Source organism: Carettochelys insculpta, chromosome 2 (assembly GCF_033958435.1).
Source record: "Carettochelys insculpta isolate YL-2023 chromosome 2, ASM3395843v1, whole genome shotgun sequence".
NCBI classification, from domain to species: Eukaryota; Metazoa; Chordata; order Testudines; family Carettochelyidae; genus Carettochelys; species Carettochelys insculpta.
In genome coordinates this window covers 146,321,993-146,347,426 of record NC_134138.1, presented here as the reverse complement: position 1 = coordinate 146,347,426, position 25,434 = coordinate 146,321,993, and the positions used below count along the sequence as shown (strand labels likewise).

Sequence of the window (25,434 nt, the reverse complement as noted above, 5' to 3'; positions counted from 1 at the left end):
TCCTCCTTAATGCAATCACATCATCTTCACTGGCCCCGAACAAAAGAGCAGGGTATCTGCGCTGGCACTGTTTCGCTATAATCATGGTACAGACAGTTGTACAGAACACTGTATACCTCTCAGTCAGAGTGGATTTTTCACGGACTAACTGTACAGTTGCAGCACTGTGGCCATGTCTACATGTGCACACTACCTCGAAGTAGCGGCACCAACTTCGAAAGAGCGCCCGTCATGGCTACACATGTTGGGCACTATTTCGAAGTTGAAATCGACATTAGGTGGCGAGACATCGAAGTCGCTAACCCCATGAGGGGATGGGAATAGCGCCCTACTTCGAAGTTGAATGTCGAAGTAGGGCACATGTAGACGATCCGCGTCCCGCAACATCGAAATAGCGGGGTCCGCCATGGCGGCCATCAGCTGAGGGGTTGAGAGACACTCTCTCTCCAGCCCTTGCGGGGCTGTATGGTCACCGTGTGCAGCAGCCCTTAGCCCAGGGCTTCTGGCTGCTGCTGCTGCTGCAGCTGGGGATCCATGCTGCATGCACAGGGTCTGCAACCAGTTGTCGGCTCTGTGTATCTTGTGTTGTTTAGTGCAACTGTGTCTGGGAGGGGCCCTTTAAGGGAGCAGCTTGCTGTTGAGTCCGCCCTGTGACCCTGTCTGCAGCCATTCCTGGCACCCTTATTTCGATGTGTGCTACTTTGGCGTCTAGACGTTCCCTCGCAGCGCCTATTTCGATGTGGTGCTGCCCAATGTCGAAGTTGAACATCGACGTTGCCAGCCCTGGAGGACGTGTAGACGTTATTCCGATGTCGCTACATCGAAATAAGCTATTTCGATGTAGCGTGCACGTGTAGACATAGCCTATGTCTACATGGCAGAGTTATTTTAGGGTACCAAAGTATCCCAAAATAGCTACTCTGCATCTTTTGAAATGCCACTTACTTCAAAATATTTTTTTTAAATAACAGATGTGCTCTTCTGGTATCCCTGTAGTCAGCGTTGCAGGAGTAGAAAGGGATGCTTCAAAATAGTGCAGTATTTCGAAATAAATTCAAAATGATGTACGCAATGAGCAGAAAGTCACTTGGCAGTGTGTAGATCTTGGCAATTGGCACACACAAAAATACTTTACTACACAAACTTTCCAGTGGAGACATATTCTCAGTTATATTTCAACAATCCCTTTATCCCTACCGCAACTAACATTTACTGTTTGCAACCTGAGAAAAAAATCAGATCTCCTTCTCTTATACCTCTTTAAAACAAGTAGCGGTACAAGACAAGGAGATCCAATGTTGCTGCGTATCTTCATCGTGCACCTAGAGAGAGCGATGGACAAGATCAAGGAAGAGGTAGAACGGGTTTCTGTGCATAGGATAAGAATTAACTATATCTGTGAACCTCAAGTTATCATGGAGAAAAATGAGGAGAAGCTAGTGAAAATGGTGCAGGTGCTAAATGAGGAAGGGAAGTGGTACAGACTGATTATAAACATCAATAAAACAAAAACAATGGTATTTGGAAATGAGGAAATAGGAAGGAAGATCAGTGTAGATGGGATTGAATTAGAGAACGTAGAGAAGTTCATGTATCTGGGGAGCAACATAACGTATGATCTAGTCTGTAAGAAGGAAGTAGTGACTAGAATAGCAAAAGTAAGTGCGAGTTTGAAAGTGATGGGTAAGATCTGGAAAAGCAAGGCAATTAGCTTACGAATGAAGCTGTATGGATGTGAGACATGGGAGGTAATGAAAGATTTGAAGAGAAGAATATTGTATTCCAGAGGAGGAGTTGTAGAAATATTCTGAGAATAGGATGGGTGCAGAAGGTCACCAATGAGGAATTATACAGGAAGATACAGCTAAAAGAGAACTTACTGCAGAGGCATCTCCACATTAGACTGCCAGTGGGCCATATCCCCCCGTCTTATCTGACCTGTTTTTTCCTCTTTTCATACATACCGCTGATAATGGGCCTTTTCCACCCTGACTAAATAGACCTTGTCAGTTCTGGCCCTCCCTTTTACTGGGACCCCACTCTTTAAATACCCCTCTATAACCACTCCCCCCACTCATGCATCTGAGGAAGCGGGTCTTTGCCCATGAAAGCTTATGTTCCAAAATATCTGTTAGTCTATAATGTGACACAGGACTTCTTGTTGTTCTTGAAGATACAGACTAACATGGCTACCTCTCGGATTACTGCAGAGGGCTAGACAATGCAAGTTACAGTTATTAGGGCACATGTGCAGAATGAACAGTGAACGAAAAATCAAGACCCTGTTATTTAGAAATAATGAATGGCTTGAATAGGAGAAGCAGACTCCATGGAGACTGGGTAGATGATATAGTAGATTGTCTAGAGAAACCAAGCCACTCTGCACTGGACAGGGAAAGATGAAAGGAAATAGTGAGAGAGACATCGGAGACTAATGGGCGCTGAGCCCAGGGTGGTTGATGGTGATGAACCTGAGGAATACTTATGCATAACAGTTTACGTGCCATCAGCATGGATGTCAGAAAACATTGCGGCAAAGGAATGTGCAAAGCCTTTCCCAAAACTGTACTGTTTTTCAAGTACTTCAATAATGATTAAGTACATCATATAAAGCATTTTACACAGACCTGTTAAGATGTAACAAACATAACTCAATACTGGCATTAAATTCATAATACATCTTCCCCTGCACAAAACCATAGCAAAAGTTGTTAACCTTGTATGGTTTCCCTTATAACAGGGGTGAGCAAAGTGGGGAATGTTCTCCCTTTGGTGGGTGGTGGCATGAAACTTCTAAAGAGGGGAGCAGCATGATTGGCTGCTATATATCTCCATTAAAATTTTGGAATATGTTACTGTTTTTAGGTTTGTGTATTCACATTCATATACCAATTAATATTGTTTTTACATTCTGCGGTCTTATTTTCTTACACATGTAGAAAAAAGTTGTTTTTTTTTCATATGAACACAACTGAAATTTCCATCTGTTTAGATTACATTAAACAGGTTTGGGGTGGGGGGGTGCTACTAATTGTAGGGCTGAAAAGAAGGGCCTGACATAAAAAAGTTTGTCCACCCCTGTTCTACATAATTCCTTTCAGTTGGATATATTAACTTTGGCTTCTGGGATCCAAACTCTCCAAATTATTTTACAGTACTACTGTGTGGCAGTTATCTAATGAGCATTTCCAGCAGCACCATGTTCCTCTGCACAGTCCAAAATAACCTTCTGGTTCCCTGCTGTTTACATGACACATGAGCGACTAGCATCACATATTCCACTTTCCCATTGGAGACTGAGAACAGAGTGCACATGGGTAGAACCTGGCTACCTGTATGGGGTTTGGAACACAGATCTGTCCCATGATCGCTTGCTCCTGAAATATTCCCTTATGTGTTTTGCATAAGGCATGGCACACCATGGTTCTGTGAATCACGTTAGCGTCACTGTTATCCAGACATGTCTGCAGGCATCTGTAACTAGCTTTAAGCTGTTGAAAGACACTCACTCCTCCACCATTTTGCAGCTATTCAATCTGTCTTTGAAATCATTTTTTCTTGGACAGAGTTTATGAGCTGTGGTAGTAGCACGTATGCTGGTCCCCCAACATAACTATCTGGTGCAGAAGCATTTTAAAGAACTAGGCATTGGGTAATAGTATTGTATTCCCATCTCAGCAATTATCTCTTGAACACTATTGTGTCATTAATTTTTCCTGGGTGTTCAAATTTGGTATTCAAGAACTGCCCTCCCCCCAGCCCCAATTGTTTTGCTAATCCTTGGAAAAGGGACCTTTTTAATTCACGTATCACTGGGCACTCTTGATAGGTAAAGGATAAGGATGTGTGCTCTGTGAACGACCCCTGCATAATTCAGTAAATCCATCCTTTGGAATCTGGCTATATAATATCAAGGACCTGGCAACCACTTGTGGTTGGACCACAGTAGTGACTGTGGCTAACCCGTGCAACCACCATCCTGACAGTTGACTTCTCAACCTGGAAGTAGTTGGCACCTGACTGGTAGTTGTCTGGTGTTTCTAGCTTCCAAAGGGCAAGAGTCATCCACTTCTGGATGGCGGTCGGTTTCAAGCGGAGTGCCCCAAGGCTCAGTTCTGGGGCCAGCGTTGTTCAGCATCTTTATTAATGACCTGGATGAGGGACTGGATTGCACCCTCAGCAAGCTTGCAGACAACACGAAGCTAGGGGTAGAGGTAGGATCCCGAGTGACCTGGAAAAATTGGAGGATTGGGCCAAAAGAAATCTGATGTGGTTCAACAAGAAGTGTAGCGTCCTGCGCTTGGGATGGAAGAATCCCAAGCATTGTTGTAGGCTGGGGACCAATTGGCTAACCAGCAGTACAGGGGAAAGGGACCTGGGGGATATGGTGGATGAAAGGCTGGATATGAGTGAACAGTGCCCCTGTAGCCAAGAAGGCTAATGGCATATTAGGGTGCATTGGGGGAGCATTGTGCGCAGATCTAGAGAAGTGGTTTTCTCCCTCTATTCTGTACTGGTGATGCTACATCTGGAATGTTGTGTCCAGTTTTGGGGCCCTGAGTATAAAAAGTATGTGGATGCACTAGAGTGGGTTCAGCAGAGGGCGACAAAATTATGAAAGGGCTGGAGCACATGATCTGTGAGGAGAGGCTGAGGGATTTGGGCTTTTTTAGTTTACAGAAGAGAGGACTGAGGGGTGATTTAATAGCAGCCTTCAACTTCTTGAAGGGGCGCTCTGAAGAGGATGGAGAGAAACTGTTCTCAGTAGTGACAGATGGCAGAATGAGGAGCAATGGTCTGAAGTTACAGCATGAGAGGTGTAGGTTGGATATTAGGAAAAACTGCTTCACCAGGAGGGTGGCAAAGCACTGGAATGTGTTGCCTAAAGAGGTGGTGGAATCTCCATCCCTAGAGGTTTTTAAGTCCTGGCTTGACAAGGTGCTGCCTGGGATGACTTAGAAGGGGTTGATCCTGCTTGCAGCAGGGGGCTGGACTAGATGACCTCCTGAGGTCCCTTCCAGCCCTATGATTCTGTGTGGTGGTTTGGTTTCTGCAATTAATGCTAGCAATATGACATTGGTGTAACTCCAGACTTCCTCATTCAGAGTTTAAACAGCTGCTAGTCATCATCCCAGGTTTCTAACAAAGTTGCCCTACAACTTTGTGCTAGTTATTTGCTGTGACTGACACCACCCCCCTCAAGTTTTATGAAAATTGGGTTATGAATATAAATAGGCATAATTCAGAGATGCTTTGGACAAAATACCTCTTGTAATTTTTAGTATTACCTGCTGAATCTGTAGATTCTATTTTGTGCATGTGTCATTCTTGTATATGAAGTTAGAAATATGGAGTGTATGTGTATTAGTTTTAAATGTAATAAGAAGGGCCATCACTGGTACCCAACCCTAACAATTGGGTGATCAGCTTAGTGTCTGGTGAACAGTCATTTTGTCCTCTATATCTAAAAGGTGGTTAGTGCTAGAAGGACATGTGACCATATCACCTGGTACTGAAAGCCATTTTAACCTAGCACTTTTCTATGGAATGTGGTGGGAGGGCAGGGTGTTGTAAAACAAAGGCTCCCCATCCTATGGGGAAGTCTGTTTAAGCAAGGGGAAGCTACCAGGTATTTGTCTTCAGAGTGCTTTGGAAATTGCCTGACACGCCCTAAGGGGGGAGAGAACTTTACCATGAACTGGAGACCCAAGCCAGGGTCAGATTATTTCTGACTTGAAGCTTTCACCTCATATAACAACAGGTGTTTAGGGTAAAAAAAACTTTCATATAACTAGATTCTTTGGGTATGTCTCTTCTACAAAATAAGAACAGAGAAATAGCCGTGCCAGTCTATATACTATTTTAAAAAAAAGTCCAGTAGCACTTTAAAGACTTACAAAATAATTGATTAGGTGATGAGCTTTCATGGGACAGAACCAAAATAAGGTTGAATATGTAACACTGAATTTTACAAAATCGAAGTTGAATGCCTGCACCTGCCCACAAAGTTGACTTAGTGTGTCCCCACTAATTGCCAAAGTAGGATTGTTGCAGCAGTGCATTATGGAAACCTATCTCACAGTTCCCTTAGTCCCATTGCATTCTGGGCTTTTTTCCTGCTGTAATTTGGCAAAAATTCCCTACAGGTCGTTGTGGGAGTGTGATGTCATGCTTCCACACTGCATTGCCCTCAAAACATATGGCCATTTTTCAGATGTCTTTCTCCAGTGAACATTGCTTGAGTCGGCTTAATCGCATACCTTTTATTGTGCTCATCTACAATAATCTATGAGCCTTCCTCTGTTCTGACTGTGCCATGCTAACAGGAACCTCAGTGGTCCCCTGGGGAAAGAATACCAATATGTACAGCACCCAAGCAGATTGGCAAAGTTGCTCAAGCTACAATAATCTTTGAACATTTGTGCAACAAACAGGACACAGTACAGCTCTCTTGAGCCATAGGCTCTGGGAAGCTGGCGGATAGGGGGACCAGCCCACAGTTCTGCATTGGCCAGGTCCAACCCCCTAATCCTATGGAACCATGGGGAGCAAGGGGTCACAAGGCTCCTGTTAGGCTGATGCCTGCACCATGCTGTAGGGCCCCTGGTGACAAGTAGCTGGCCCCCATAAGTCTTTGTCGTGGGGGGAGGTTTCCTTTTGGCAACAGCCAGCCAGCCTCTGAAAATCTTTGCCGGGGGTGCAGGTGGGGGAAGACTTCTTCCTGGTGACAGCTAGCCCCCAAATCTTTCCCACCTTTGAAGCCTTCACCACATGCAAGCCATGACATGTTGCTGTCTGGAAGCATGGACCACACAGCACAACAGACATGTTTTTATTGGGTTGTGGGGGCAGCAACATGGTGTGGTTGGGCTGGGGATAGACCCCCAACTACATGGTACCTAAAAGGAGGTGGGGCTGCCTGTGTACAAATGTGACCTGCAGAAAAGAAGTTTCTTGGTCTCTCATACAAGCATGACCTTTACAGCCAAGCTGCACTGGGGCATGGGTTAGCCCCACAAGATGAAATGAATCCCTGGTTCTCCTGATGGTTCCATGCTGGAGCTCTGTAAAGTAGCAACATGTCACCCTACTGATCATAAACAAATGAATTCTAAATGTTGGGCTTCTTGTTTCCTGCTCACCTGGAACAGTGATGCGAAAGGACACCACAAGGGGCATTGTGGGACAGTTTCCAGGGCTAATAAAATTGTATTTTTAACCCTGGTCAATCTACACTGTTTTAGCTCAACATTGCAAATTCAATTTTTCAAGTAACTGTTGGGAAGTAGCGGTACAGAAGTTGGTGTTACACCTGCTTAGAATTGACTTATTGACTGCTGGATAGACCATAGAGCCCTCAGTTTGAATTGTCTCCTAATGTAGACCGTGACTTAGTAGAATAGAACTTGGTATGTTTTTTTCCTTTTATTTTAATTTGCTAACTCGGTTTCATCAGGGTTTACTTACAACTACTTCAGTCTTACTGTTATGCTTTATGAAAACCTCATTTGTTTATCAAGCCCAGTGCAAGTAATTATTACCTAGGGTAGGCTGCCAGTGTGCATATCTCCCTTTTATTGATAAAGGGGGCTCATTTGATATGAGCCTGCTCTGTGCAAATATTTTGCACAGAGGCCACTTTATTTGGGGTTTGATCCCCGTGGGTGGGTGGGTGGGGGTTGATTTCCTGGATGTTGTGTCCTTGTCCTAAAAATGCATCTTCCCAGACCTGAAGGAAATCAGTGTCTGCATTGTTCTGCAAGGGGGGCTGTTACGCCAACTCTGTGCCCTGGTTGTGGGGGAGACCAGGGGTTCTCGTCAGTAGGAAATGGTGGTGGGAGCCCCAAAGAGCAAGAAGGAGGGAGTCCAGTGCTGGGATCAGTACACCAGGGAACAATCCCAAGGGGTCTTTTGTGACTGCACTCCATCATATCTGGGACTAGAAATCCTGGCCCATGCATGGGCATGCTGCTGTAATTCTGGTGTCCTCTTCCAGGGGATTCTAATAAATTTTCATTCGCCCTCTTGGTCCGTTGTCTTCAGCTTCCAGAATGTTTCTGGACTCAGTCCATTCACTATTCATTACTGTGCTTCATGAATGTGCCCAGGAGCAGGAACAAAACCATATCATAATGGACTTGCTCCTTGTCTCGTGTAACTTGGTAGAAGGGAGAGATGAGCAGTAACTTAGATCACTGAATATCTGAAGCCAGTGTTACAAAAACATACAGCAAAACAACTCCTGGAGTGTCTGCTTCAAACCCTGGGGTGTCACCCCTGAAATGGTAGTATGGTAAAGGGCTCATTGTGGGTATAAGCCAGGGGTATCCAACCTTTTTTCATCGGGGGCCACATAGTAATTTTTAAATGTTCCAGGGGCCAAACACAAAATAGCTCCAATCACCTCCACCCGCAGCCTTAGACCTCCCCCACGCCCCTGCAGCCCCAGACCTCCCCCATGCCCCTGCAGCCCCAAACTGCCTCCTGTCTTAGGACCCCCCACAGCTCCAAACCGCCCTCCCCAAACCCAGGATTTACTTACCAGGAGCTCTGAATGCTGCTGTGCTGTCTCTTCTTCATTGCAGCTGCACAACTCCCTCCAGCTCCCCCAACAAACAGCGCAGCAGGGGCAGCTCCCAGCGCCCTGCTGCATTGAAAGAAAAGGACTCAATGTATATTGAACCCTTGATTCAGCGGACTTTGGGAACAATGGACTTCCCTGTGGTTCCTGAAGTTCACTGGGGACCCTGAAATCGCCTGCCCCCCCGCCACCCTCCCAAAAAGTTAATGGATTTAATGCTACTGCAGCCTGGAGGAGCCATGACCACCTCTGCTGGGACTGCCACGTGCTCCTCCCACCTGGGATAGGGCGCATACACACTCCATCCCTGTTGGGAGGAGCACATGGTGGCTACAGCAGTGGCTTCTCCGGTCTGCACCGGGCTACCTGTGCATGGTGGGGATGGAGTGCGTTAAGGTCCCTCCAGCTGCTCATAGAAGGGCAGCTCCAGCCTGATGCGAGCCGCTCCTGCAATGCTCTTCAGGAGCCAGAGGAAGAGTTAAATGGCTGAGGCAGGAGCCACAAATGTCTCCTTAAAGAGCAACATGTGGCTCAGAATCACCTAGCTGCCTTTTAAAAATGTCACTGCTGCTGGCTCAGCGGGCCAGGTAAAAAGGCTCCACGGGCTGAATTCTGGCTCATGGGGCCTGTGTTGGACACCTCATAAGCTTATAGACAGCATGTATAAGTCAAACAGGACATGAGTGGACACTCTTGAGTATGGGGTACATGTGTTAACAGTACTTAGATTAGTACCCTCGGATCCGGGCAAGCGTATATGAGTTTAAGCCCAGAAGGTTAATGAGATCACTCAGTCTGACATCCTGGGTGCATCTACACTAGGAACTAACTTTGAAGTTAGCTTCCAAGTTAGGCACTACATCGAAGTTGTCAGCAGAGAGTCTACACATATTTTCCCAACTTCAAAGTCCTTACTCCATTCCCAAGAACTGAGTAGTGCCCTACTTTGAAGTTTAGCTTCGGAGTAGGATGTGTGTCGACGCTTGACTTCAAAGTTATTTTTGTAGTGTAGACTCAGCCCCTCTGGGTCACAGGCTTGTTACGCCACATAGCACATGCACATTAAACCTAACAACCAACATGAGAGTGCTGTATTACAACTCCCAGGAGTGCATGCCACAAGCAGAGAATAAAACAGACTGAGGTGCACCAGTACTGAGGCCCCACAATTGCAGGAGTTGTTCGCAGAGTGTATTTCCATGGGGATTGATGTTTGGACCACCCTTTTGCTGCTTTGGGAATTTTTGGGATTCTTGCTCTCAAGCCCTGGAAGAACTTCCTTTTCTTTGTCTCCTCCCATCCTTCCAGTAAGCACTGTCTCGGGATTGCCTCCAGAAGTTTCTGTGAAACAATTTCCAAACTGTTATTGGTTGCACCTTCAGCAGGTGGGATTGCAATAAATCTTACTCTGCAGATGATGCCATTTTACTGCTCCTAGTGTGACTTCATATATAGGACACATGCAATATCTTGTTGCTTGGTGGATGCTGTTCTTCTCTTCAGAATGTCATTCTTCTTGTTCTTTGGGATTCTGGCAGGAAAGACTTCATTAAAATGTGGTTGTGCTGACAAAATGTTTTGAAACAGTTGGCTTAGTGCTTGATTCTTCTCTGCCTCCACAGTTAGACTGAAGTTGTGTCTACATTAGCACCCTACTTTGAGGTACACTCATTTTCGTTAAATGAGTACTTTATTACGAGTACTTGCATACATGAGAGACACATTCACCTACCTTAGCGCACTCTGAGTGAGCTTCCCCCGCTAATACGAGCCCCCTCCCCGTGGCTCCAACCCCTTAGTCTGACACCCCACCCGCCAGCCCCACAGCCCCAACCCGCTGTAGCCAGACCCCCTGCTGGCCCCACAGCTTCACCACCACCCCCTGCTGGCCCCGAACCATGGCAGCCTGAACCCCTTCCCCAACCCACCACTAGATTTTAACTCTCCCTCCTGCTCACAGCCCCAAACTACCCCCAGCCTTTAACACTCCTCAACCCAAGGTTCACTCACCTTTCAAAAGCAGCGCCACCTTCTGCCACTCCTTCCCTGACTAAGGAGCCCGGGGAACCTATCAGAGACTTTTACATGTAATTTAATAGAAACTTAGTGTCCCTCTTACGAGTTTCTGCCTACAAACAGAAAGTTTAACACTTGGAAGTTGCCACGGAGGAGAATTAGCTTAATGAAGTGTTGCGTATGCAATGAAGCGTTTTGTTAATAATCTCCCCACACCCTACTTAGCAGGCTCCCTTTGAAGTCCCTTTACTCCTCAAAATTTTGAGGAGTAAAGGGACTTTGCCATTGCCCAGGCACTTCGAAGTACTAGCAGGTGAGCTGCGGCTATGCGCAGGCCGGCACTTCGAAGTTGCCACGGGGGAGAATTAGCTTAATGGAGTGCTGCATATGCAGCGCAGCACTTTATTAATAATCTCCCGACACCCTACTTACAATGTTCCCTTTGAAGTAGGGAGCTAGTGTAGACACAGCCTGAGAGATCTGGTAAGTGAGAGGGCCTTTCCTGCTGAGCGCTTCATGATGGTCAGGAGAGGTCTCTGTTGTGGGCCTTCTATCTCCTAATGATATAAGATGAAAGGAGTTATCTGTTCACCCTGAGCACAGAAGTGGTAGGTAGGCAGCTTCTCAGGGCTGTGTTTTACTGAGCTAGTGAGTAGGCGTGTATGGTATGGAATGCCTGGAGAGATGAATTTTGTAGCCAGGGAAGTGCTAAGTGCATCCACCCAGGATTGCAAACGTTGAAGAATCTGGGGTGACTGCTCACTGTTGTACAGGGTTTCAGCAAAACACCTGAACTACTTGCACAATCCAATGCATCATGGTGCCTATAGTATGTATTTTGAGCCATTTCTTATTTTCCTCCTTTTTCAAATTTGAGCTGTAAAACTGAGGGTATTGCGTGCTTGGCAGACTGTGCTGCATCTCATGTGATCCAAAATAGTAGCTTCCACCTGTGATAGCTGCCGGCTCTGTAAGTTCCTTATTTTGATCCCCACCTGAAATGAATTGTGGATACCCCACTGTGCACAATTCTCCTGACAGTGCATGATGGATAGTCAAAAAGTAACTGCCTGATAATCTAATTCCAAAGATAGAATTATTTTTCCAACAAACTTCCTTGATAAGTAAGAATGAAACACGTGTGTTAGTTTTTGATGTTTGCTTTGAAACTAACAAAGCTTCCAGATTGGGCACTTATGTCATTTTTGGTAATTATAATAAGTACTCTAGATACTTCATGATTTAGTTTTAACAACTCTCTTTGATGAGGCTTCAACTTCTGTCATATCTACAGTAGACCATCAGAGTTACGCACGCCTTCAGAATAGAGGTTGTTTGTAACTGAAATGTTCGTAGCGCTGAACAAAATGTTATGGCTGTTCTTTCAAAAGTTTTATGACTGAATGTTGGCTTAATACAGTTTTGAGACTTTACCATGCAGAACTAAAATTCTGCTTTCCCTTATTTTCCCATAGGTTACATCTAACAGTACCATATTGTTTTCTCTCTCTTGTGTCACATCTGCCTTACAGCATACTTTGAGTTCCCATTGAGGACTTCATCTGCTGCCTTCCTGCAAATAGGCAGCGCCTCTTGGCAGGAAACTGGCTTATGGGAGTTGCAAGATTTTGCTGAGGGTAGGGGCAGTATGAGAAGCCAGTCCCTGCCCAACCCCCGGTGTGCATTGGTCAGAGCCCCACAGTAGCTTCTCTGAAAACTGAGCAGGGTGCTGGGCTGGCTGAGTGTCCCGTGAGCCAGATCCAGGTCACGGGTTGTATTTTGCCAGACCCTGCCCTAGTGTGTTCTTCTTGATGCTATAGCACTTGAACGGCTACAAAATATTTCTTCCATCTTTAAATAAAACATCAGTTTCTTTGCATGGAAGATGTTACCCTTATATATTTGTGTCTGATGGGTGCTCGTTAATTTTAGAGGCTTTATAAAACATGCTTATAAGATTATTTGTCTTTAAAATTAATGTCAAAACAGCATTGCCAGTTTCTTTGCAAACTATTAAAAGAACTACTCAGTAGCCATATGTTTTCTACATATAGCAGGACATAAGATTATTCTACATCCTAACTAATGAATATAGGCTGTCATTCATTGGCTAAGAAAATTTCTACTGGAAATGCTTCAGGCATTCAAGCAAAGGGAAGTTATTGTCAACTTTCTTTTGATTGTTCTCTGTAATTTAAAAAAAAATCAAGACATGGAGTATGCGGAGAGTTCATGTTTTCATTTCCTAGCATCACCTACAATTATCTTAAAGCATTATCTTTTTTTTTAGGGTTAACCTGAGAAATTATCTAATGCAGTTTTATCACTTGAGAAGCAGCAGGGTTTCAAATCAGCCTGTGGGAGACTTTGGACTTCAAACTGTTTTTCCGTCTACCTTTTGCTTCTATACCACATACGTAGAAATATAGTGAGAGAATTGTTAACAGTATTGAATTGCATTACTCCTTTCTTTCTCCTTTTTCTTTTAGAGGCTGATTTGATAAATGGAGTTGTTCCAAGACTTGTGTGTGAAAGCAAGGCTAGGGTAGCCCAGAGAGTTGAATTTCTTCCAAAACAAACTTCAGTGGAGCTGCTTAACTCATACAATGCTGCACTGTCTGACACCGTAGGTCCTTGTGCTTTTAAGGGCATTTCTGTTTTAGGTATAGACCTTCATGACTCATAGCATATACCCTATTAGGCTGTATCTGTGCCCTTTCTAACCCATTTGCTAGAATACTCAGGTGAGACTTAACTAGTTTTTGTCAAGGAGAAAAAATTGCACCAAACTGTGTGTAACTTAATGTAAGCTATTGAATAACTCTGAAATACACTGGAAAATATTACATAGCTGACTGTGCATCAACCAGAGATGAATGTCAATATTAATGTAACTTGTGTTACAAAAAGTAATTTAGTACCTTAAATGAAGTTCTTTTGTGCTCAGCTGTATATTAGCAATAAAATTCTTTGTGACAACTCACTAAAACATATGAATTAAGGGCACACAACACCTTGGCAAAGGACTATGCAGCTAATTTAAATTAAGTATTTGTGCGCCACCCGCTCCGCCCAATCAACTTGGGAGGTGCTTTCTGCAGACTAAGCTTACGCATTCCTTACATGTATGTAATGTATGTTTTAGGGCTGGATATTAGGTTCTTTATGCTTCATGTGTCTAGAATTGCCATGCAAACCTATTCATTATCAATCATGTATTATAAATAATGAGATGTCTCGCTCTGCAGTTCCCAGATCAGCTACCAGATATCTATTGACTGAGTGCTTCTTCCAGTGCTACGAATGCTCAACAGAAGAATCAAAACAGGCACTGGTGTGTTCCTGGTGTGTATACACAGCAGATTGATAAGTCAGTCTGATATTTGAAAGAATATAGAATGTCTTTATCTCTTGTTTTGAAATCCAGTGTTCTCTTCTTGTTTCAGTAATATTTGGCCAAAACAAGACTAACTTGGGGCCCACTATGGTAATCCTCCATTTTGAGCTGTTGAATGCTCTAGAGCAGAGGTTGGCAACCCCTAGCATAGGTGACAAGAATGGCATGCAAGCTGATTTTTCATTCCCACATGAGGTGGGACCTCAGCCCCACCCCTCCTGCCTCATGCAGCTGGGAATTTGTTCAAAGCCATGCCGCCTGTGGATTAACAAAGGACCAGCTAATGCTACCAACCACCACCTAAACAGTAAAGCTCTGCATCTTCATTTATTTGTTAATGAAGATGTTGTAAGTAAGACTAGTAGTGACTTTAAAAAGTATCGCTGGCACTTGGACCCTACATAGAAGTCAAAAGGTCAAATTTTGGTACTCTGTCTCCGAAAGGTTGCTGATCCCTGGTACATGTGCCCAGAGTGGCACGCAAGCCAATTTTTATTGGCATGGGAGGCAAGAGATCAGCCCCACACCCTGCTTTCCCCATGCAGTAGGGGTGTAGAGATCCGTGGGTGCCACTCCATTCCTGCAAGCACACACTGCAGAGCTCCTGTGGGAAGGTGGGGAAATGTAAGCCTGACCTGTGAGCCGGACAGTGGAGGAAGGGTCAGGCCAGGCTGGGCTGCAGCCTGTGGGATGGTGCAGAGCTGCTAGGAGCATGTGGCTGAGGCCTTTAGGCTAAAGGTGTATCTCATCAATGTGGTTGTCAAACCCGAGCAGTACTGACACCCAGAGCTGGGTTCCGCCAGCCTTACAGGACCGGAGATGCGATGGAGTAGTGGGTGTTATGTTCACCAAGGACTAGCCTTCCATTGTGCATACCCTGGCCCTGCAGCTGGCCAATACTCCATCTTCTAGATACACTGTGAAGCCTCTTCACCCGCTGCATGTCTGCCACTTTTTCCTCCAGCTCCTTTACTCTCTGTCCCCCTCCCCACCCATGCACATGTCTATGGGCAGTGCCTTTTGTGAGCTAAAGGCTTTCTGCCTCGACTCTCGCTGCCTGTACCCCAATCACAACCCCCACCTGCCTCTCCCACAAGTCTCCAATTCTTTCCTCCATATGCTGTCTTGTCTACTCCTTCTTCCCCCAGGCTCCCAAATCTTCCATGTTTTACCCTCTGGCCCTGTGTAAGGGGGGAGTGTCTTGGCTTACCATCCCATCTCCCATGTGTCACTGAGGGCATTCCCTAGTTGTTCAGGTCTGTTTGGAGCATCTTGAATCTTTATTTTGAGCCACCACCCTCCATTCACCTCAGCAATGGAACAGGGGATTGTCAGGTACATTAGGTTTTGGAGAGTGCTGGTGGGGGATGTGTCTGGGTTGCAACAGACCATCAAAGATTACAGTTGGATCCTGAGCACAAAAAGTTTGCAAACCACTGCTCTAGAGCTCATACTATGTTAATTCATCACTTATTCTTTTGCTGCGTGTTTTCATGAGGTTGTAAGGGATCCCTGGAAGAAGAGGAAAGTTTGAGCCATCTGAGCACTACATTCTGGCATCATTTGGCTGAGCCCGGAAAATATATATTTTTAGAAAAAGGTAGAGAAGGAGAGAGTTGGTGAAAGAAGAAACTGCAACTTAGAAAAAAAATTGCTGCATGGGTTTTACAACCATAAATGGTAAAAGTAACCCTACTCCACTGCCAGCATGTAGAACGATGAAATAAGGTTTTGATTTAGAGAAACAGCTCAGCAAGGGCCTTGTAGAGCGCTTCATGCCTGTTATAAAAATGTGATTAGCTATTAAAGGGAGAAGTTTAACAAGAGAATTTAAGTATGAGCAACAGCCTGCTTTCCAAGGATTGTGGATCCTTGCCTTATGGAACTCTGAAAACTGATTACCTGCAATAGAGAGTTAAAGCATTAAAACTTGGGGTGAATTAATAACCTCTTTTTAAAAAAATCTGTTTTTCTCTGACCATTTTAGATTTTACTTCCTGCCCATTCATGATGAAGTAGTCACATCTGCACCAAAACCTTGTAGCTAATTTACCTGTCCAGGCTCTTGTTTGGAATTATGCAATGTCCAGATAGCCTCTGAAGTTTACTTATACATTTAAGAAAATCTTGTTCTATACCTAGATATTCTTCCATTGCTCCTTTTTTAAACAAGTTTAATTATTCCTCTGCTCAGGAGGGATGTGTCGCTGAGTGCCGTTAAACATCTATGCCAGTCACTTTGTTAACTCATAAGATAATTCACAATTCCTTGTCAAACATCTAGTTTCCTCCATTGCTAGAATGTGGGAAATCTGAATAAGTTTCTCTTCAGAAGATTCAGGCATAAATTACCTTAGTTTTAGAATGTCTAGTGACTTGTTCTGTTGCCTCAGCTTTTCTATGTCCAGCTTTACTTGTAAAAGGGCTCAATTTATTGATTGTGGGTGCTCAGTACCTTTCTGAAAATTGGGTCTTTTAAAGCTGTCCTTAGACTGGGCACTCAAATTCTCTTTAGGCCAAATATATCATAGTAAGGGCACCTCCCCAGTCCAAACACATAAACAGAAGAACTCAGATTCCTCCTTGTTCCCTTGTGTGTGGATAGAACTTGAACCATACTTAGATGCTGTATAAATTAGATTAAATTTTAGCTTTGTGTTTTTTTCTGAAACTGACACTTCCTTAACATTATGAAAGTTCCATATATTTCAAAATCAATCAATTTAAGGCAAAATAAATCCCCTCAGTCAGCAGAGAAAATGGAGCTCCATTACTATAGTCAACTATTTTCTTTATGCCTAAATTGGGTATTAGCCTAGGGTTATGAGTAGGAAGGAATAAGGAGCCCCCTGAAAAACAATTTATATGGATTTAGAGAGACGATTTTCAAATGTATCATTCTAGATTTTCTTTAAGTCTTATTTCTTGTTTGTAGCAGAAAATGAGGCCCTTTATAGATTTCATTATTTGTGCCATTTTTCCAAAGGAGACTGGTAGAAAAACAAATACTGCATTGAATGGAGTGATAATGTGAGAAAAATGACTGTCAAATCTAATTCTCCAAGTTTTAATTAAGAATTACAGTACACTTTTAAACATGCAACTGAAAACTAGTAAACGCTGCCAGTGTCTTACATTTAAATACTTTGGTTTTGTTCCCCTAGTTATGGTTCTGCCACTGTCATTGTAAGGGGGACTCCGCCTCCACCCCTAGATCTGCGCATACAATATTCTTCTGCTTTGGTTCCTGACATACAGTTTTATGCATTAATTTGATTTTCACGTGCTTGAGCATACATATAAGTCAGGGTCAGTAGTTCAGCTGTAGATGCAGTGTGTGGAATCAAATTGAAGAGATTAACATAGGGAGATGATTTAACTACGACACAAGATATCAAGCACAACGTAAAGGAGTAGCTGCAGGCTAGTTATTTCCTAGACATCAAAATGAAGCCAATGTATGCAGGAACTGATTTGCCAAGTGAGGGGAAAATATCCTCATTAAATAATAATTTTGCTTTGAAAGGAGGAAAACTTCCAGTATGTGAAGTTTAAATTCCCAAGTTCAGTGATGTTGCTCTTTGTTCTATTCAGAAGCAGAACAAAGTGAAATGTTGCAATTCTCACAAGTCTGCAGGTTTCTGCTTTTATCATTCTGCCATCAGATTCCTTTAGTGGTTGTGAGGCTGGCTGGTGGTCTGTACAACTGGCTAGTCATCCACGTCAGGAACTGATCCTTCAGAACAGGAGTCCAAATTAGTAATGAATCTGTATGTTGAAAAGATCACCTGTCTTGTACATGGAAGACTTGTTGGGGGTTATGTATTGGTTCCCCATTTCTTGAGGCTCAGGATTAACACAAGTGCTGGGTAATTATTAAGCCCTGAAAGTTTGAAATTGGTAAAGAAAAAGTGGATGCATCTACTTACCATAATCTACTTACCATAATCTTTACACCTCCTCAATTTGAAGTGTGTGAATTAAGTGGTTTAGGGAGAGAATTAGTCGAATAGAGCTTTCACTCCATCCTGCTTCTCCTGCTTGTAAATAAATCAGCAAACCTCTTATCTGATCTATAAATGAAAATGCAACAGTCAGCAGGAGGCAACCATCTGTAACTCAGTCAGCAGAATTATAATCAGAATGAAAAGACCACCTAGCTCACCTGGCGTTAGATTGGTGTCCATCAGACCTAGTAGTCTTCCCTTGTTTTTATCTGTCCTTCCCCATGGTGGCAGAAGATTCAAATCCATGTGGGAGGAGAAGAATTGTTTGTTACTGAACAATGACTACTTCCATCACTCCAGCTCAGTGCTTCGCACACTTAGATATATGTTTGAAGGGAGCTTGAGCCTGGACTGCCTCCTGGGGAGAGGTTGGTGGGGAAGGAAAGCTTGAATCTAAATGGCAGGGCTCTGGCTGTAAGACTCAGGATGGCAGGGTTCTAATTATCCCCTTTAGCCTCACTTCCAAGGTGTGCAGGGCCCTTCTGTGTGGGTCCCAGCCAGAGCAGTTTAGGGTCCCCCCCTGCCTCCCAACAGCGCTCTTTAACCCACCACCAACAAAAACACACACATACACACGTGTCCCTTGGGAAGCCCACCCCATAGTTTGAGAACTGCTACTCTAGCTAATGGAAAAACATTTATAATGTGCTGTGTGGAATGACATATGATGAGTTGAATTATTGTGCAACCTGTTCATGAGCTTCAGAGTAGGGGAAGATGGCTGTATAGTGTGGATTCCTTGTGCTCAGGACTTCAGATAAGTTTATAAAAGACTTTGGAGTCTGGAGGAGACACATGTCAGTTGTGGTAACTGCAATCGTGGAATCTTGCATCAGTCACTTTGCTTGTAAATAAGTGAGAGGACCTATGCTGTTTAAAGCCCGGTATCAGTACTTAAATATGTGCCATCTTACTTTAACTTTGCATGGTTGGACCCTGAAAGACTTGGTGCTTGAACATGGATTGTTTGTGTGGGATAGATGCACTGGAGCATTAGCTATTTGATCCTCTGTAGAGGATGAAAACCACTGGTCAGTAATGAAAGGGCTTATGGTAATATAACTTTATATTGACAGTTACTGTGTCCTTTGAGAACAGATTTTTTAAATGAAAGCCTAGATTCCATCCTGCTCTAAGCAGATGCTCTAAACCAGATGCATAACCTTCATTTATACTCTGTGAAATTGTACTTACATATTTATACCAGAGCTGAATCTGGCTCTTAATGTTTTATATTATGTTTTATATTATATTATTATTTATAAATATATTATAATGTATTTATATTATGTTTATATATTATACAGGAGGGGTGTCTGTTTCTTGACTGTACAGTAAACCTTCCATTTAATGGACTAATGCGGGGGAGGGTTGTCCATTATTACCAAAAGTCCATTAACTGCGAGGGTTTACTGCCCCCTCCTCACCCAGCCCTAGTCCGTCCCCCCCCCCCCCCCCGCCCAAAAAAACCAAAAACTAAACTAAAACAAAACAGGAAAAAACCCTGCCACTCACTGGAGCTGCTGCTACTGGAGGAACCACTGGACCCCACCTGGCTGGGACTCCACTGCTGCCCACATCTGGAGCTGCCTCACGGCTAGAAGTGCCTGCTGTTCGCATCTGGAGGTGCACCTCCCCCCCCTCCCCCAAGCCTCCTGCGACGGGTGGCTGGAGGGGCCACCTTGCAGCCTGGAGGAGCTGCTGCAGCCAGAGCCACCACGCACTTCTCTTACTGGGGTGGGGCATGTATGCGAATGCTGTCTGCCTGCGTACATGCCCCACTCCTGGTGGGGGAAGTATGTGGTGGCTCCAGCGAAGGCAGTTCCTCCAGGCTGTGGCAGCGATAAGGCCCTTTGGGGGGTGGAGGGGGATTTAGGATTTTACAGACCTCAGGAACAACAGGGGATGTCTGTTGTTCCCAAAGTCCACTAAGTCAGGGTCTGTAACATCTAGGGTTTACTGCAGTGAATAGTAAGGCCCTTACAAATGTAGCCACTTGTGCCATTTTTCCAAATAAGACTGACATTAGGAATGTCAAAATAGTTGGAAAAAACAAATAATGACTTGAGAGGAGTAATGTAAAAAGTAGCATTTCAAGCAGTATTCATACTCCCCACGTTGGCACTTGTGCTCATGTGGAAGCATTTGTGCACTGTGTTTATTTGGGCCTGATTCCTGTATTCTTGTTTGGCTGTAAAGCAACATTCTTGAATGGAAAACTTTTTGCTGTACCAATAATTAACAAATACCCCATCTTGCTTGTTAAGAGTAAATGTTCCTTTAATGCTTCTCCGCTGTGCCCTGCTGAAGATGTTCAGCACTTTGCTACTTCTGGTAAGCGTGAGTTAGCAGGAATGTGACTTTATAAATAATTCCTATCTCTTAGCTGTCATTAGCACTCAAAATTAACTTGTCAGGAACTCAAATCATTTATGACATCACAGGTATTTTGTATCACTCATTGGAGACTGAAGTACAGTTGATGACTCAGTGTAATTTCCAGTTCAGAACTAAACCATATGAACAAGGGATTCTCCAGACCAGATTAGAACAATGGTTTAGCAAATTTAATCTCTTGCTTCCCACAGTAATGTGTTAGAAAAATAAAATTCCCTTCTATTACCAAGTAAAGACCCTCACAAGACAGAAATTGCTTTGAGAGCAGAAAAGACTTCCTGGAATATACAGCAGTGTGCTTGAGTCACAAGATATTATTAGCATTGTTACAAGCATTGTTCCTTTTTTTTTTTTTCTTTTTTTAAAGGAACTTTAACCCTTTAAAATATCTAGCTACTAATAAAGTATCATTATGAGGCAGGGCAAAAAATATGATTTTTGTAAATAGCCTTTTTAATTCAGTGGTGACAGATGGCAGAACAAGGACCAATGATCTGAAGTTACAGAAAGAGAGGAGTAGGTTGGATATTAGGAAAAACTACATCGCCAGGAGGCTAGTGAAGCACTGAGTGCGTTACCAAGAGAGGTGGTGGATTCTCCATCCCTAGAGGTTTTTAAGTCCTGGCTTGACAAGGTCCTTACTTGTTGGGATTGATCCTGCTTGAAGCAGGGGACTGGACTAGATGACCTCCTGAGGTCCCTTCCAGCCCTGTGATTCTGTGATTAAAAACTTCAACTGCAGCAATTCTAACTGGGCACTGGGAGTCCTTGCCTCCACAGTAGAAAGGCATAACCTTGTCATGTTTTATAAAAACTCCACCTAGTGGGCTGCTTCTCACTGTTAACTGTATCATTTATTTCCTTACTTGTCGTTCTCTGCTGTGCATTTAAACTATAGCCATGAATGTGGAATGTGTTTCTCTAGGATGCTGCATGATGCTTCACAATGCAACATGCTAAACTACTTAAAATACCTTATGAATGATATCACATGCCTGTGGTGGGATATAAATTATAACAGTGTAAGTGAAGGCATGGTGAGTGCTAATTTATTTTGTTTTTGTCATGGTCAAGATTTAAATTAAGGGAGAGCAGTACTTGCTCCTCCGTTGATATAAGCACTGCCACTCAGCCTTGGCTGGTTAAGGGGAAGAATCCTTGTCAAGTAGAGCTTACATTACCACAAAATTCCATTTGTCTACTCACACTGAAGACTACATGTGAGTAAGTTTATATTATCATTTTGGAAAAGGGGATGCAAAGATATTTTGTCTCTAGGTTTCAGTTTTTTCATTACAATATTGCACAATGGAATATGAAGCAGGCTATCCTCTCCTTTTGTAAAAATGTTTGGGATCCTGCACAATTTCATAGTTTTGCTTTGGTACAGTACAGAGAAAACTAATATCATTACTTTTTTGGCTGCATTGTCAATTTCATTTTCTTAAGTACTCTAAGATACTGCTCTTAAGGACTCAGTATCCCTTGAAATCAATCCTTATGTAGGCAAAACTCGCACGGATCCTAGTGCCTGAATAAGAGTTAGATTTTTACACAGAATTGGGTTCTTTTATGAAGAATCTCTTGGAAAAAATGTTCACTTTGGACCGGCTGTCAAAAAGTGTATGAAACATACTGGACACCAGCTCACTGGCTGCAGGACTTCTGGCTAGGGAAAAGAGATGAAATGCCCAATAGGGTTTTGTTTCACTTTTGGCAGTGCTGCTAAATGCAAATATTCTGGAATAATAGTCTGACTAGTGGCATATCTCTGGATAAGGTGCAGCCCACGTCTACCCTTGATTCCCATGAGAGGTTTTTGTTCTGCTAGATGTAACTCTTTTTTGTACCATGAAATAACCAGCTAACACATGTCAGTGAATCTACTCTCTTGCTTAGTTTACAATTTACAAATAATAGGGCAAGTGCTGCAGAATATCAGTATTAGGTAAACAGCGGAAGACATGGAGAAGGGAACCACTCTTCTACAGCAGTGTTTCTCAATTTTATTTGGCCACGGAACCCTTTCAAATGCAAAATAATTTTGCAGAACCCCATTCCCAGGCTTTACCCCCTCATCCTGCAAACCTGCTCCCACATCCCAAGGATGAACCTGCCTCAGACTGGCTCCTGGAACTAACCCATCCATGGTGCTGGCTGGGGAGCCTGTGCCGGCCAGTCATGTGCACCCAGCGAAGGAACCCTGTTGTAGAGGTGTGGTGCTGCTCAGGTAGTGGGGCAAGTGAGGGGCTCTCTGCAGCTCCCTGCCCTGCCACTGCTGAAATAATGGAATTAACTTCATTTGGTTTAATGGCTGGATCCCTCCCACTGTCCTGCTGGCCATGAAACCAATTAAATTTAGTTCTACTGTTTCAGTGGTGGCAGGGCAGGGAACTGCAGAGGAGTCACCTATTGTAATGGAATTTGCTCGCAGAACCCTTATTTTCACTTTGCGGAACCTCAGGGTTCCATGGGCACCATTCAGTAAATACTGTTCTTCTATAAGGTTTGGGATCTGGAGAAAGGGGAGGATGGAACCTGTCTTGGAGGGATTGGAAAATGAAGCTGAAAGCTTCTGAAGATGGAGAGAGACCTTCTCCTGTCCAGGACAGTAGCTTCAAACCCTCTACTGATGGCAAGTAGGATACATTTTCTGGCTGCTGACTTGCTGGCTAGCTTATGAAAGTTGTCTAAAGGAATTACTTCTTCTTGAATATGCTTAAATTCAGCCTTTATGGTTGGGAAGTCCATTATCAACCATAACACAATGACTGAATAGCTTCCCATTTTCTTTCATAGCACTACCTCAGTTACTCTGATAAACGTGTTCTTTCAAGTGTCTTTAGATTTGGTTCTAGGTAAGATGATCTGACTAGCTCTTCACAGCTTTCAGACTCTTGCCTATGTAAGGATGTGAAAGGGAGCATGGAGAAATATTATTCTCCTTAATTTCTGATGATAGGACAAGACACTTAAATTGCAGCCAGGGAGGGTTAGGGTTAGGTTTAGGTTGGACATTAGTTAAAAAAACAATTGTCAGAGAGGTTAAGCAGTGTAATAAATTGCATCATGAGATTGTGGAATCTCTACCATTTGGGGATTCTTAAGAGCAGGTTAGACAAACACTTGTCAGGGATGACCTAAACTGTGCTTGGTCCTGCCATTAATGCAGACTGGACTTTGATGCCCTCTTGAGGTTCCTGCCAGTTCTATGATTCTATTAAATTAATTGCACTAAAATTAAATACACACCTCACTATTGAGCTGAGAAACTCTGATGAGAAGATGCTTGAAACCTAGCCATTCTTTTTCCTGGTATGGCTTGGTTTTGACTTGGCTTTAGGAAACAGCTATTGATGGAATGTCAGCTAGCTGGGTCTGTACTTGTAGCCTGTGGATTCTGGCTTATGGCATTCTGAAACTAAAATGCAAGGAGCTTTCTGTCTTCATAACCTCTTTAAGAGTTGTATCCAGGATACTACCAAATATTCTGTACCTGCAAGGAAACGTCCGGAAGCTTCCATTAGTTTCCTTTTCATGGAAGAATCAATAGGATTTTGCATACCACACTACAGGTATTCAAGGCACTGGCTGCTAGGCAGAGGGTGTCCTCAGTCATGCCATTAAGTGTATTTATGGCTTTAGAAAAAGAGTGTGTGTGTGTGTGTGTGTGTTCTGATTTCAAGAGAGTCATGGTGGCCTGGTTGTTGGAGAACACCAGGGTGGCTGTTCTGGAAGAACATGGTACAGATCACTCTGGAACTTGCGAATTTCTAGTTTTAAGGTGTATCCCTGGATCCAGAGGGTTCTTCAGGGAAATAAGGAAGAACTTGCTTTTCTCTGGAGTGTACTTTGGAATGGGGGAACCTAAACTTACATGGCACAGTACTGTCAGTATGTGGACTCCGTAGCTGGAGCCGAACAGCAATCCAGTATGCATTTGCTTTCTGCCACTTATCTCACCTGACAGAAGTATCAAGGGCACAATGGTTGGGGGTGGGGAGAAGAGGCGACAAGGGCAAGCCTACTATGTAGGAAAAGCTTGAATTTCAGTGAACTGTAACCATATGCATTCCTTTTTACCAGTGTAACTTTGTGGTTATAGAAAAAGCTAAAGATTTGCACCAATTTAAGTATGTAAACAGTTCAAAAATGGTATAGATGAGCCCATTTATCAGCAGAGACCATCTTTTTTTCTCTCAACTGAGTGATGTAAGTGAAGGAAGAGGCCCCTGTTCCCCCAGTAATTAAGATATGAAAAAACTCTGGTGTCAACAGTGTATTGAAATGAATAACCGTTTCTCAAAAGTTCAAGGAGACAAACACAATGGACTATCAGTGGAGTTACTTCAATAAGCCATCTGCAACTTATTTCCTTGTATTCATTTACATAGTCTAATGATGGTTATGCTTTGGCGGATTCTGCTTTTTGTGTTCATGCTAAAGCTGTTGCTTTTGTGCTAATGAACAGCTTTAAATAACACTGCCCTGATGTGCTTGAGCTAGAAGATAACATATTCATCCATTTTACCAGAGAGGGCTGCCTGTACAGTACTTTGGACTGTGCACTGCTGACTGCTTAGAGGAGTGTAATTTATCATGTGCATTAATACATCTTTGTGTAACACTGTGCAAAAAATAAAATACCTTTTAGCATGATTTTTCAGGACAGGGCTGAAATTCTATTAGTGAGCACAGTACACCAGTCCATGCTGTTATTGTAACTTGAACCTCTTTTATCTGACAACCCTGGGAAACAGGGTATGCTGGGTTACAGAATTCAGTTTTAGTTTTTTGTTCATACTTGTGCACGTTCACCCACTATCTCAGTATCAGAAATTTTAACCTGCCCAAAGGAAAATTCAACTTGTCCAAGGTTGGAAAATCATAGAGGGGACATATCTTCCTGGTCCTGCATGCCATCAGGAGAGCCCCAGTTCATGTGCAGGGCTGGAGCCAACTAGGAGAGCCCAAGGTCCACAGCAGCCAGGACTCCGGCACACAGGGCAGGTAGGAGGTGGGGCCCCCATGTGCAT

At 43.6% G+C, this 25,434-nt stretch overlaps 1 protein-coding gene across 3 annotated transcripts in view; it reads left to right on the top strand.

The window, feature by feature from the left end:
- FBXL7 (F-box and leucine rich repeat protein 7) overlaps positions 1-25,434 on the top strand; it is a 276,063-nt gene that overhangs the window by 84,938 nt on the left and 165,691 nt on the right. Inside the window, exon 1 of one of the 3 annotated variants that reach the window (XM_074987829.1) lies at positions 21,345-21,435. The exons of the other annotated variants lie outside the window; for them this stretch is intronic. The gene's annotated coding sequence lies outside the window, so the exon portion shown is untranslated. Of the gene's footprint in view, positions 1-21,344; positions 21,436-25,434 lie in introns of those variants that run through there. 3 annotated transcript variants of the gene reach the window in all.